The sequence below is a fragment of the Pinus tabuliformis genome, chromosome 1_1 (assembly GCF_031772625.1).
Source record: "Pinus tabuliformis cultivar Carrire ecotype Pingquan chromosome 1_1, CPIR1, whole genome shotgun sequence".
Taxonomy (NCBI): domain Eukaryota; kingdom Viridiplantae; phylum Streptophyta; class Pinopsida; order Pinales; family Pinaceae; genus Pinus; species Pinus tabuliformis.
The window spans coordinates 192,954,158-192,968,963 of NC_142297.1; the positions used below are offsets into that span (position 1 = coordinate 192,954,158).

A 14,806-nucleotide genomic window follows, 5' to 3' on the forward strand; every position below is an offset into this window, starting at 1 on the left:
CAAGTGACTTTCGATCCATTTGAGAAGTGGGGCATGGACTTTGTGGGTCCTATCAACCCTCCTTCAAAACAGAAATCTTACATCATTGTGTGTATTGATTATCCGATAAGATGGGCAGAAACAAAGGCGATCAAGGTAGCAACAGAAGAAAAAGTAGCTGAGTTTTTGAGGGAAAATATCTTCTACAAGTTTGGCTATCCAAGAGAGTTAGTCACAGATCAAGGGAGTCAGTTTACCTCCAATCTAGTTGAAGACCTGCTCACACATCACAAGATTAAGCACAGAACTTCCACCCCTTATCATTCACAAGAAAATGGACAGGTGGAAGTCACTAACAGAGCTTTGGAAGGGATTTTGACTAAGGTAGTGAGCAGAAGCAGAAAATATTGGGTAGATCGATTGGTTGAGGCCACTTGGGCCTATAACACCACTTGGAAAACCACCACAGGGTTCACACCCTATGAGCTGGTCTATGGGAAGAAGGCTCTGCTGTCAATAGAATTTAAATATAACACCTTAAGGATGGAAACTCAGCTGGACCTAGATCTCAGCCATGCACGAAAGGAAAGACTGCTTCAGCTAAAAGGATTGGATGAATAGAGATTACAAGCCCTTCTCCACTCAGAGGTACTCCAACTTCAAAGAAAAATATGGCATGATAGACACTTTAAAGAAAAACAATTCTAGCAAGGAGATTGGGCGCTACTGTATGACTCAAGATATAAATATTTCAAGGGAAAACTGAGGACAAGATGGTTGGGACCATACACAGTAGAAAAATGCAATGACAATGGTTCAGTCCTGATCCGGACCATTGATGAAGAATCCATCCCCATGCTCGTCAATGGGCATAGGTTGAAGATCTACAGGAATCCCCTTTCCAAGCAGGAATTCATTTAGAATCTGAGGAAAACAGTGTTGGTAGTGGAGCAGGTCCCTACCTCCACCCCACCCACACCCTAAGTTTAAAAAAAAAAATAAATAAAAAATAAATAAAAGAGAAAAAAAAGAAAAAATAATAAAACAGAAAAAGAATAAAAGATCCTTGGGTGAAAACCTCTTGGAGGCACCTAGGGCAGGCAGTGAGGGTGAAAACCTCTTGGAGGCACCCCAGCTATCTCAAAAAAAAAAAAAGGAAAAAAGGAAAAGAAAAAAAACAACAAAAGAAAAAAAGAGAGAAAAAAAACAGAAACAACCTAACTTCTTTTGAATGCATTGTAGATTGCAGGAGGGTCACACAAGAAGAAAAGGACATGTCCAAGCCGCATACAACCTTGATAGTTCATTCCTCCATCACCATTATATTTTCCCGGGCCTTGGTCTCACTTGTTCTGAAAATTTCGCATCTTACAGGAAACTCTATGCATTCTACAAGAGGCTCCTGTAGAAATCACAGAGAGCTCAAAATCAAGTTTAGGAAAGAATACGAGGGTTAGAAATTTGTTTCGAAGGCTTGTGGACCTCCCTGTCACCATTCACCCTCCTGAATCTCCATTCCATCCCTGCACATCCACATTTCCATTCGCTTTTTCTTCCCTGCAAAAAAAAAAAACACAGAATTATGTTTCTTTTGTTTCTTTGAAAAAAATAATGAATAAAACAACAACATTCTTCACTTATTCTTACCTGATGCCTTCCAGCTGTTATTCCTTTAATTAAAAACCTTCTTCAGCTGTCTCTTTAGCCCCTACTCAGGCATCAGCCTGAAATTTCAGAGGGAGAAGCAGCGATAGGAAATCCTACAGGATTTCTGTAGCAGCTGATCCCTTTAAAAACAAGCTCCAGAGACAGGGTCGGCGTAGCCAAGATGTATGCAACATGCAAGGAGTAGAGCTTGATCGAAAAATCACCAGCATAAGCCACCAGTTCAGAGCATGTAAAGCACCAGCAACAACAACAATGAGAAAATGAAGTGCCACAATCTGAGCATGCAAAGCACCAACAGCAGCATCAATGAGAAACTGAAGTGCCAAACTCTGAGCATGTAGAGCACAACAACGACTAACAGGTAAGTGGCTAAACTTGTTCCTCTATTGAATGAATATTATTTATGAACTGCATGCACTATTGGGATGGTAACGATTAAATGAAATCGGTGGCCAGCTAACTGGCCACCCTCATTCAGTTCAAATCACCCTTGTTGAGTTCAAACAGGCTTCATCCCATTCAAACCGCAGTTCAGATACACAGTCAGCACGTGTGGCCCGTCAACTCAAGAAGGAAAAACTCAGAACCGGTAGTGGTGGTAGCATATAACAGGAATAATGGAGGTGATGGCGGTCAGGCGACATGAAAAACCATAATGACACTGGCATAGGACCAACGGTCCAGATGGGGATAACATACCCATCCGGCCACCTCACCTCGTCACCGCATATCACACCATCAGCTTAAGTACAGTGCGGTCTAAGCCTTCACCACCTTTTGTTTCATTTGTGTCGACGAGTTCTCGACTGCAGCGCTCACCCACCACCTTCAGAACAATGAACCAGTCATTTTCTGCTAGTTTTTGAAAACCCTCCTGCCTATTGGGCTCTACATGAGAATTATTGCATTCTACAAGAGTAGGAACACCGTCTACAGGAGGTTTTCTACAAGAAGGCCAGAGAGCAGCTCTACAGAGGAAAAATTCGGAATTTTTGTCAAATTCGAGCTTGAAAAGAGGTAGGCTCAGAAACCCACTCTACATGTGATATATCTATACAAGGTGGTGGATTAGAAGCAAAGTATTGGGTTGAAAAAAGAAAGGAAAGAGAGCTCAAAAGTTTGCCTGTGTTTCCTGAATTCCATACAGTCTTTCAATTTTCTTCTCCACACTCAAAAATCTGTTTTTCTCCTTGCCTGTATTCTCCTATAAAAAAAAAGGATGCAACCATAGAAACCAAGCCTGTGAAAAAACAAATTTGCAAGTCTGTTTACTCTGTGAGGAAAAAACATTGTTTTATATATTCTCTGTTCTGTCAAAATATTGAAGTTCCTCCAAAAGCCGAGAAGTAAATTCAGGGTGAAAACAGTTTGAAGGGAGGGAAAAATTGCAAACTGATGTTGTGAGAAAAGAAGAACACGAGAAATTCCCTCTCTAGTTTCAGAAAGACAAACATCAGCTATTCCTCTGTTTCCAGTTCTGAAAGTTGTTGCCTTCTTCCTCACCTGAGAATTTTCAGAGGTCACTAAACACCATGCCAAGAGGTTTTATGAGAAAGGAGCCTTTGAACTCCAACAAATTGCATGAGCACCCAGAAGTGGTGGCCCTTTTCACCAGGGAAAACTGGATGTCTTTCTTCGAGAGAATTCATGGATATGATGAGGAGGTGACCGAGGAATTTTTAATGTCCTTAAGACCACATTCAAAAACCCATGCTACAGTCAGTTTCAGGGGTTTGACCATAGAGCTTACACCAGAATTCATCAGCAGAGTCACAGATCTTCCACTTGGGCTCCCTTGGAGCAAAGAGGAAAAACCACTAGGACAGGTTGCTAAAAAGACATTTTTTCAGCTTGATGAACATCCTGTAGAAGATAAGAATGGGGTCAGAAGGACAAGTTTACCTCATCCATGGGGTGAGGTCAGCTACCAGATCATGAAATATATCTCTTGTGAAGGTAGATTCAGTATAGTTTATGGTTATCACTTCATATTATTGCATGAATTAAGATATGGAATGGACCTACCTGCAGCTAGAAAACTCAGTCTACCATATTTTCTCCTCCAGTCTTTGATAGAGTGTGGCACCAAGTTGAATGTAGGGGTTCCAGACCAACTGGCCCATCACGGGCTCATCAAATTGTTGGTAGAGGATGCCCTACACACATATACCATCCCTATAGCCTGGAAATTTTCAGGAACATGTCCAAAGAAGATGACATCAAAACTCTTACTGATGACCTTAGCCCATCTAGCAGTGAAGAGGAAGAGCAGATAGAGGAACTTGGAAAGGAAATTCATGAGGAAGCACAAAATATTCAAATAAGAGAAGAGAAAGAGGAAAAACAGAAAGAAGAAGAGAAACCAGACCAAACCACAGTTGAACCTAAGGCAGAAAAGAAAATAGCATCAAAAACAGAGAAGAGGAAGAGGACAAAAGCTGAGAAGAACAAGCCCAAGAAAGCTCAGAAAAAGACTGCCACAAGAAAGGCAGAAACTCAGAAAGAAAAGGAGAAGACACTACCAAAGACAACAAAAACAATAGATACAGGAAAAACTACAGAGGATGAAGGGAAAGAACAGCAAGAAGAAGTGTCTCCTGAGACACTAGCAAGGGAAGCAACAATTGTCCTTGCTGCATTGATCACTCTAGCTAAGCAGAAGGGGAAAAGAAAAAGACAGACATCTATGTATTTCCAAGCCCGGAGGAGCACCAGGATTAAGGTAGGCAAGCCACAGCCATCATCAAAAGAACCCATTATCATTGAGGATGCACCTACTGTGACAAGAGAGGAATCTCCCTCCAAAATCTCTATCACCTACGAGAGAGGGAGTCCTAAGACCTCCACTTGGAAGGAAAGGATCAAATTTATGGACTCTAAAGCAGTCCTACAGGAGGGAAAAACCTCTCTACAGGAGACACTAGCCAAGGTCAAGGAAACTAAAAAATTGGAAAAGAAGGCAGAAGAATAGTCCCAAGAGGAAGGTAAGGCCAAAGAAATACCTGAGCCAAGCCCTCAGCCTAATTTATGCTCCTATTACAATCTTCTAGAAGGTGGGAAGATCATCCCACAAAAATTCGCAGTGCCTCTCTTCTTTGAACTAGAAAAGGAACGAGTCAGGACCCACACCTAGATGTAGATTTCCAAATCTCAAGGGGTCGAAGATATAGGGCACATGGAAAACAAGTTGAGAGAGATCAGAAGAGAATTGGGCATGGTAAGGCACACAAAGAGCATTAGAATAGCTCAACTATAGGAAGAAAATGAACTGTTGAAAAAGTAGTTACAAGAAAGGGGACCTCAAGGAGGAGATAAGCTACCAATTTTGGAAGGAAAGCAACAAAAAGAGGGACCCTAGGCAGATAGTGAAGCAGCAAAGAAACAACAGCAAGAAGAAGAACTACAGATAGATAGTGAGACACTGATGAAACAACAGCAAGAAAAAGAATCTCAGGCAGCAACTGAAGTGCTGATTTTGAAAAAGCAACTGCAGGAAAAGGAAGCCTAGATGGCCTGCATGGCTAGCTGGGCAATGGAGGCCTTACAATGTAGACAACTAGCTAGATCATATGCATTGTATCTCAAAGATCAGTGGCTCCAATTCCAGATTAACACATTGGCCCAGAGGGGCATAACACCATTTCAAGATTATGGCCAGTTTATGCATTTATGTGATAATGGTTCAGCCGAAGATAAAGCCAAGCTAGCAGAATTTTACCTTCACAACATGGTACTTCCTGACATGAATTTATGGGATCCAAATGCTGCATTGGGAGACCTACAGCAAATGGCTATGGTTTCTTGGCTGAACCATGAAGAAAAGAGGGCAGTGGAAATTCAGAAAATCATGGCAAAGGAGCTAAGTGATCCCTTGAGATAAGGGCAGAACCAACAGAACCATTGGATCTCATCTATGCCCACCAACACCTTGCAACCAATCCTCAAGTTTCCCCTAACTATGTTGATAGGAAAGCGCGGGCTATTGCTCACTTTGAAGATATGGAGAGATTTTTTGGTGATGACTGCCTTCATGTCTGCATGAGAAGGTGGAATACATTATCATATAGCCTAAAGATCAGGGAGTATAACTCCCCAATTAGAATGAGGGAAGCTATGAGGAGAGTGCCCCTATATAAACAATCAATGAAAAACATGAAATCCAACTGGATTGGTCTTAAATTCAGTCCTCCACTGTTGCTAGTTAAGGAGGAGGAAAAACATAAACAATGAGAGGAAGTGGATAGGAAAGTAGGTTTCCATGACAAAGAGGAAGACATCACATTAGAGGCTTGGGATGTCAGGGAATTTGTTAGAGCTATTAAAGATGAAGAACTAGATTAGTTGCTCAGAGGATGAGCAACCCATTCAGCAGGGGGGTGATGATGAGCCCTAGAAATGGGTAACTATATGGGCTCATTCTGCCTATTATTTTCATTTAATCCACCATTCTCAATAGTTCTATGCATGTTTTTGAATATATTTATGTCAATAGAGTGAATGGGGATAGTCACTTTTCCATGTAGTCTAATGAGTATTTATTGCAGATTTTTTGGACAATTTTGGACAAGGACCAAGAATTTATGAGCAAGATGGCAGCCAAACTCGAGGAAACAAGGATGAGGACTTGTAGGAGGGGTGTCTCCTTCATTAATGACCCCTTCCTCGAATTCTCCATTAGCAGCTCGGAGTACAAAGGCCCACATTGATGATTCCAAGGGGCAGCCGAGCAAGTCAAGTAGGGCTGTTGTTATCTTTAGTTCTAGACAGTTGAGTTCCTTAAGTTTAGGAGGACTATTGGGAGTCCTCACTTGTATAAATAAGAAGGCTTCAAGCCTCAGTAGGTTAGCCATTTCATACTATATTTTCGCACTTTTGTGCAGCTTTGTACTCAGCTCATTTTCGAGCTCTTTTTGAAGACAGTTTTGTGATGTAATTGCCAAATTTTGAACTAGCATTGATCTTTTCTAGAGGGCTGAAGCTCTTGGGTTAGGGCCCAACCCAAGTTTCCCAGCACTTCTTTTGTGTATTTATATGCTTTTGCTTGCATTCATGAGATAATTTCTGTTGTTTAGGTTAATCTTGCTTTGTTAAATTAGGTTTCTTTTGATGAGTAGAATAGTTGTTTTTACTTCAAGTTGCTTAAGTAGGTTGTTGTAGTGACAGAAAAAGATCCAAAAAGGTCAACAACAAGTCTTGATCTCCTTTCTCCCTCCTTGGGACCATGATTTGAGATCAAGGCACTACTGCTGCCACCAAAAACATTGTTTTTGCTTTTCCAATGCAATTGCTAGTGTGATATTTCGAGTTGGAGAAGCTGACATTAGTTTAGATTCACATGCTTAGAGCTTTTCCTATTTATTTACCATGGTTTTCTCACATGATTTCCTGTTCATAAGACACTGTTTAGTAGTTCTCTAGTTTTAGGTAAGAAATTAGGTTAAAATAGACAAAACTTTGTTTTTCGGTTCTTGCTTTGGTCAGTTTTGAGAAGTAAGCATGAAGCTCTCTTGTAGAACATTCCAGCCCACTATCCCTCCATCAAACAGCCAACACTAACTCACTTCTCCAAGGTTTTCCCACTCATTCACCACATTTTGCCAATCTGCCCTAATTTCTACGGTTTTTCACAAAATTTCTTCCTTACCCTTTAAACAAATCCAACCATCTCTTTTGTTCCTGATCTTCCTTGACAAGTTATAGACCCCCCTACACCTTCATCTAGCCTTCATTCTCCTTTTTCCATCATTTTTCCACCTTCAATCCTCCAAAAACAGCCTTCGGCCTCCTCCTGTAGATCCTGCTGTAGATCTCTGCAACCTCCTGTAGAAATTCCTGTGAGTTATTTTTCAAAGATTGATTGCAATGGAAGTCTTCAAAAGGGTACTAGGGGCTTCTTAGGACCCCTCCACACCTTCCTCACCTTCTACAAAAGCCAACTCCATCTTCCTTTGCCACCAAACCTCTGCACAACCACAACTAGTCAAAACACAAGCATAATAATTCCACGTAAAAATGCTGAAAAGTACAAAAAGATGATTTCTTTTAGTTTCTCTTTAGAAGTAGCTTGAATAAATGAAAATTACCTTTTTAGTAGTCAATGGCACCCATTTCAGTATTTTCCATCTCTTTTCTTGCAAAAGTAGGGTTAGTGGGTAAACTAGGGTTTGCTAGTGTTTGCATTTCATTTCAGTTTTCATTCTCTTTCTGCAAGTAGAATAGCCTCTTTCGAGTTAGCTTTCTTTCATTACAGTTAAAAGCTTCTTCTAAGAATTCATATAAGTTGGCTTAAGCTCCTAGCGAACTTGCGCCAACTGATCAAGTGACAGCTTGCAGTAAGACCTAGTACTTGTGCATATAGCATCGTCACTTCCAAGTTTGTTACAAACTATTGGGTTGATAAAAGTAAAGAAGGAAGCCCCAGGAGTTGCATCATTATTGCTGCAATACTAGAGCTCACCAACTCCTTCCTTGCTTGTATAATGTCTATGTGGAATGGCCCTAATTTTCCCACAACACCTGTTCTTTTCATGAATTTTTTGTGCTTAATAGAGAGATGCAGGGGTTTTGTAGGTTCTCCCCTAACCCATAGGTCGATGCCATATTCTCTCTTTTGAAAAATATTATGGGCTTTAGCCCATTTGATCTGGTTAGTGGCAAGGAAAGAAAGGCTTGTAATTGGATATCCCCTATGAAGTGACCAAGATTGTTGTCTAAGTCATCTTCTAAAAATAAATTATGCATGTATAATTCACAGAAGAGGCGTTGTACCTGCTCATTCTTCTCTATTAAACACTTGACCAAGTCTGGGGTGGTTTTGATTTCCACAGACTTGCCAGCTTTAACATCTTTGATCTTCAGTAGGAAGTACCTTTTGTTATAGACATATTTGGGCACATCAACCCCAAACTTATATGTCGATGTATTGGGCTCATCAACCCCTAAAAGAGTTGTTTCATACCCTAAAGGAACATAGTAATCTAAATACATCATTCCCCAAAATTTCCATCTGAGAGATCATCTAGATATTACCTAAATTGAACCATACTGACTGCTCCACTGGCAAAGTGTGATGCATACTGAGTGGTACACTGCCAAGGTGCGATGCATACTGATTAAGCCTTCTATAGGGTGCGATGGGTGAGGATGGACAAATGTCCGAGACAGTTTTCTAGGTGGTTGCTCATGGAGTCTTATAGAAACTTCTCCTGTGCCACTTGCCTTTCTGAATTCACCGAAGGATGAATAAGGGATCTAAGAAATCTCCAAATGGAACCAATCATAACAAGTGGAATGACACTAATCAAACCCCATGGATGACTCACACCCTTGCACACATCTATAAATGGATCCCTCATCTAAGATATCTAGAGGCTGGAATATTGTGAATTGCAAGGAAGTGCTGATAGTTTGTAATTGAGGAAAGAGCATTGTATTGTTGGTGTGATCTTGCTATTTCATGAGGTGAAGAGGGATTGAAACTGGGAGGATGATGATGGATCAGAAAACTGGGTTGTAATTCTCGCTTCTATTAATAAAGTTCTTCAAGTTTTCTTCCATATGATTGTACAATTGTGAATGTTATCATTTGTGAATGCTATCATTTGTTCATTATATATCTGATTCTATAATGTTTATGTTGTAATAGATCACGATACTTTGATGGTTCTTTGTTGCTGTATTTGTGCAGGTACTCTCCAAGTGTGTTAAGTATGAGGAGGAGTTGCTGGATCTGTCAAAGGGGAGAGAGAGCAAGCAAGGGATTAAGCGGAAGTTTCCAGGTTGGTTCCATTATCTTTTCGTTATATATTACACATAGAAAAAGTCATTGGATTGCTTTAAATTGTTGTTTCTAGGGTAGCTGCGAAACCTAGAGGGCTAGAATTCTATAGGAATACTAGTTTTCCTAGAAACAAATTGGTGACTTTGCTAGGGAGAGAACAGATGTTTGTTTGTTGTTATTGTTTGTTTTATAAACTATAGACAGAGCCTGAAGTCAGCCAGGTAGCCTTCGAACTGCTCTTGCTCTGCAATTGCATAGTAGATGAATGCTGCTTCAGTCAATCTCTAGTTTAGTTTATGGATTAAACACTTGACTTCCAAGCACATCTAGATTCCCTTTTGGTAGCTCAGTAACCTCTCAAGACATTCCTTCATAATTTTCTCTTTACTGTTCATCAAAACTCAACTTAACTCATTGAAAACAGCTGCACATCTAACCCAAAACCCATTTTAGTTGCGCTCCCTGGACCATGGCACTATCTTCCACTATAAACCAGTATGAATCACACCTCTTGAATGTAGTAAGTGCGATTCATATCTTTTTCTGTGAAGCCCAGGTGCGATGACTGACTGAACTCTTTTTCCATTTCTTGAAATTGAGGGTTTTTTACCTTTTTTTCAATTTTCTTTAGTTGTTTTGCTGTAAATGAACAATACCTCTTTACTGAAACTTACTTGCATCACTTAGATTAGCCTCCATTACATTAGGATTAGTGAGTGTTTTTTTCTGTATTTGTTCCTCATTTACAATCCTTTGTCCAAAAGTTGTTTAAATCGATTTGTCGCTTTGGTACAAAAAGTGTCGTAATTGTCATTTTGTGTCGAAAAGAGAAGTGTCGTGAATTATTTCTTCCCTTGATAATCAATTGAACTTTTCTTCATGTATTTAGTTTGATTTGTTTATATTCGAAGTGTCGAAAGCATTTTTATTTAAAATTGAAAAGTGTCGTTGAGTCTTCCTTTCTCTTTTGAAGAAGAAATTGTCGAAAATGTCGCTTTGAGTGAAATATTTCAAATCTTTGCTGCATTTAGTTTTCCTTTTTGGAAATTTTCACATTAAGGAGAACGAAAACAAATACATGCATTTGCATTTAGCATTTTTTTTGGTTTGTGTGCGAAGATATGATTTAGGAAAATGCACTAGTGTGTGCTCTTTTTGCTCTTTGTTTAAAAAGCACTATTATTTTCTTTCCCTAGTAGCTAGGATTTTCATTGCAAAATAAACAAAGATTGTTTATAATTGTAGATTACATTTTAGGAATTTCAAATCATCATCACATGCGGAACCATTGAAAGGCAAAATCTAAACAAGATCAACTTTAAAATAAATTTCAATGAACCTAACAATGTTTTGGAACTTAACGCAACATATCTAGAGGTCTAGGCTAGAGACGTGTTTCAACGTCATTAAAACTAGTGGCTATCATTTTCATTGAAGGTTGGGTGATTCCTCCTCCTTGATATGACAAATGCTAGCACGGACTTGTGCTCCCCGTACCGTCATGTAAATATTGGGAGACCACAATAGGCTTATATCCTTTATCCATAGGAAGCTGAGTCTGCCACCTTATTGATCGCAATGCACTGAACACAACATTCGGGAAGATTGACTACCATACATAAGTCCTTGGTAATTTCTCTTTAATTTATCACCAAGGTGGATATTACAGTTTTGCAATTAGTTTGGCAATCCCTCTGTCTAGATTTTCTAGAGTAGTAACTTTCATTCCTTTTCGACTCTTTAAAAGTAAAGGTCCATCTGAGCACTTTTCCTTTCATGCTCATTAAAAATCAAAGGAGACTAGAGTCATCTTTAGCTTTTTCTCGACTCTTAAAAACTGAAAAAGAAAAGTTGTGTCCAAGCATGATTAAAATTAATTAACTATGAATAACATCCCTATTCCTTAGTTGATCTTAGGTTGAGACATATGGCGATGAATCCAGAGTCCACTGATTAAGGAATCCCTTTTGAGGGTAATCCTAGTCCTTTTCTTTCTTGGGGAAAGATTGGTGCTCCTTATATGGCTACACTGTCCCTTACAGGACTTACCATTGGCCTGCCAGTATAGATGTTTTCAACCTCTTTGGTTCAAAATGGGAGTACACCTTCAACTGAATAAAATCAACCTACAGTTGATCCTAAAGTTTACCCTTCACCTTATTCCTCGTTTGTTTCTCCCTCGCCTTCTTCCTCTTCACTTGGTGAAAGTAGTGATACTAGTAACCAGGTGGCTAAGAAGAAGAAGAAAGGGAAGGAGAAGAGGAAGAAGCCAATTTAGAAAGGGGGTAACCAAGCAACCATTGCTTTGAGTGCATCATCTAATGAAAATCCATCCATTAAACTTCCTAAAGCTAAATATCCATGCATAATTTGTGCGGGGGACCATTTTCATCGAGATTTTCCTTAATTTCCTCGGATCTTGAAAGAATGGTCTTCCCATTCACACCATCCCATGTCATCAACCTCTGGAGATTATGTTGGTAACACACCATCAACTAGTGATAGTAAAGTTCATGGACAAAAGGGAAAGGTCAAGATTCCATGTAGGTTATGTGAAGGTAATCATTCCCTTCACCTTTGTCCTTTTTTGGATGAAGCCAAAAGAGTGTTGGATAGCTGTCCTGCTTCACCGTAGCGACTTCCATATGGTCACAGGAAACTCTCCCTAAATCCTTCACTAGTTAAAAAATTGACTGACTTAAATCAACTGTCAGTCAAAACCACTCTCTGTGAAAGTGAATCCTATGAGTCTATACCCGACCAAAATCAACAGGTCAAGGTAACAATTGACCGAATTTCGCCTTCAGCTAATCGTACCTTTCTCGAAGAGAGTGGAAATGATACCGTTCAAGTTCTTTTTGTTACTTCGGATTCTAACAAACTTGGGGGCAATCCGCCTGTTCCATCTACACAGGAGGAAAACCATCCAATTCTTGTAACTCAAGGGGCTAATTCTTCCATTTCTTCGGTACCCCCGCCAAGTAGTCTAGTGACTTCCTTTGATTGGAATCGACTAGCAAGATCCCGCCTTCCTTCTTATCTACCTTTCTGGATCATAGTACAGGTTTGTAAAATGATCATGTTTGGCACTATTATAGATGAAGGTGCATCAGTGTGTATCATTTCCTCAACTTCTTGGAAAGCGCTTGGTTCACCACCGCTTATGCCTGTTACACAGAATATGTTAGGCTTTAACAAAGGAACTAGTCGACCGTTAGGGACCCTTCCTAAGTTACCTATTACTTTGGGAGGGAAAACTGTTCATTTAAACGTGATGGTAGTCCCAGGACCTTTAGATTACAATTTACTTCTTGGGCATGACTATGTTTATAACATGGAAGCTATTGTTTCAACACTCTTTCGAGTGATGTGTTTCCCGCATGAAGGCAAGATTGTCACCATTGACCAAATTTCATTTCCCGGTCTAAACATAGCTCCAAGTCAATCATCATCCCTAAACGGTCCATTTACATCAACAATATCACTTGAACCTTCATTCCATCCACCTGATAGCCATGAGTAGTCTAGTAAATGTAATGAAGCTTGGGGGGCATGCACCTAATGGTAAAGATAAGTTTCCCTGTAGGTTAAGTGATTGGTCTGTCATACCATTCACCTTTGTCTATTATGGACGAAACCAAAGAGGTGTTGGATAACCATCCTACCTCACCGTAGTGACTTCCATCTAGTTACCAAAGACTCTCCCTTTCATCATACTGGGGGCATGCAAACCAATTCAAGCATAGCTTTTCGTTTCGAGCTTGTGTAAAAATGAAATTGAATCTCAAGCATAGTTTCTTCGTTTCGAGCTTGTGTAAAAATGAAATGGAATTCAAGCGTAGTTTCTTCATTTCGAGCTTGTGTAAAAATTAAATGGAATCCAAGCATAGTTTTTTTGTTTCAAGCTTGTGTAAAAATAAAACGGAATCCAAGCATAGTTCCCCATGGTTCAAGCTTGTCTAAAAATGAACCCATTTACAACTAATAAACCCCTATGACTGCCATTCTGTCAACCTTCTGAGCCTTGGTTGTTTTCATCTCATCACCACCATCTCTTTGGCTGATCATACACTTGCACTTGGTTGTTTTACCTTTTTTGAGAAACATTTGCAATGAGTGGTCTTGTTAGCTAGCCTCTTCACATAAATCAACATGTTTTGACAAGTTCCAACATTACCGAAACCAGTTGCTACCCTAGACACCACTTGTTCCTCAAAATTGAGTCCTCTTTAAACTCCTTTCAGGCTCATTAAACATGAAAATATTGTCGAGCGCTTGGCCTTTTCAGCTCGTTAAAGTGATTGGAAATGTCATCCCTCCTGTATTACTTTATCCTTTTCCAGACCTGATGGATTATTTTATGAAAAAGAACTTATGGAGTTTTATTTTCATCCCTTTTCAAACTCTCTAAACATGAAAAGGACCAAGTTATCTTTGTCGTTAAACTCGTTAAAACAATAGCGACAAACTTGTCCATCTAGATGAGACCAAGTTTCATAGAACAAGCATATGTTATCCTCCTCAAGATTGACAAAAATAAAGAGGTACTGGTCAAAAATGACTGTGGAAAAAGGGAAAAAACTTGAAGAATCTATGGTAGCAAGTCACTCTTGAACATGACACTTTCACTTCATCACCATTATTGATTTGGGTTGGGTTATTCCATTCACCGGTCATCTCACCATTAGTCTTTCATACCATCCATCTTCTGGGGTTAACGCTACCAATTCATCTCAATGTTGCCGACATGTTCAAGAGAAGTCATTCAATTGATAAATCACCATCCAGTTAATGTCTCATCCACTGCAATACCTCCGACCTTCATTTTTTCATGACCACCATTCCTAAACCTTGTGTCATCAATTCATTTTTCACCTCCAGAAATCATTTGCTTTGTTTCAAGTCATAGATGTGGGATACATCAAGGCCCTCCTACGACGAGTCACTTCTTGTCGACGTCAGCTCATTATCCAAGAAGTTGACTTAGAAACAACCCTTTCAATGCTTTGAAGCTTGCATAAACCAGTGGCAAGTTTCTCACTTCCGTCGACAGGTTGACATCAATGGCCTTCGACCGAAAGATTTTGCGTGGTGTTCGACATCGAATCATATATTCACACCACGTGAATTGTAATGTAGTATCATGAGGGTCATTATCAATATCGGTGATTCCTCTCACGTCTGTTAACACCTCACATTATTGGCTGGTAATGAGGTGCTGTATTTCCATGTTTGACTTTAGAACATCTCTTCAGATGGATTGACTTGTACATTGAGCGAAGATTGAATGAGCTTGAAGACCCTGGATCTAGTTTCATCCATCTGGGCTGCAATATATTTTGGGACATGAAAACATCAAATGTACAAAGTCTCTACACA

General features: G+C 39.7%; 1 pseudogene; it reads right to left on the reverse strand.

Annotated features, from left to right (window-relative positions):
- The window catches only part of LOC149212185 (phytochrome-like), a 42,095-nt pseudogene that overhangs the window by 14,270 nt on the left and 13,019 nt on the right, over positions 1-14,806 (reverse strand).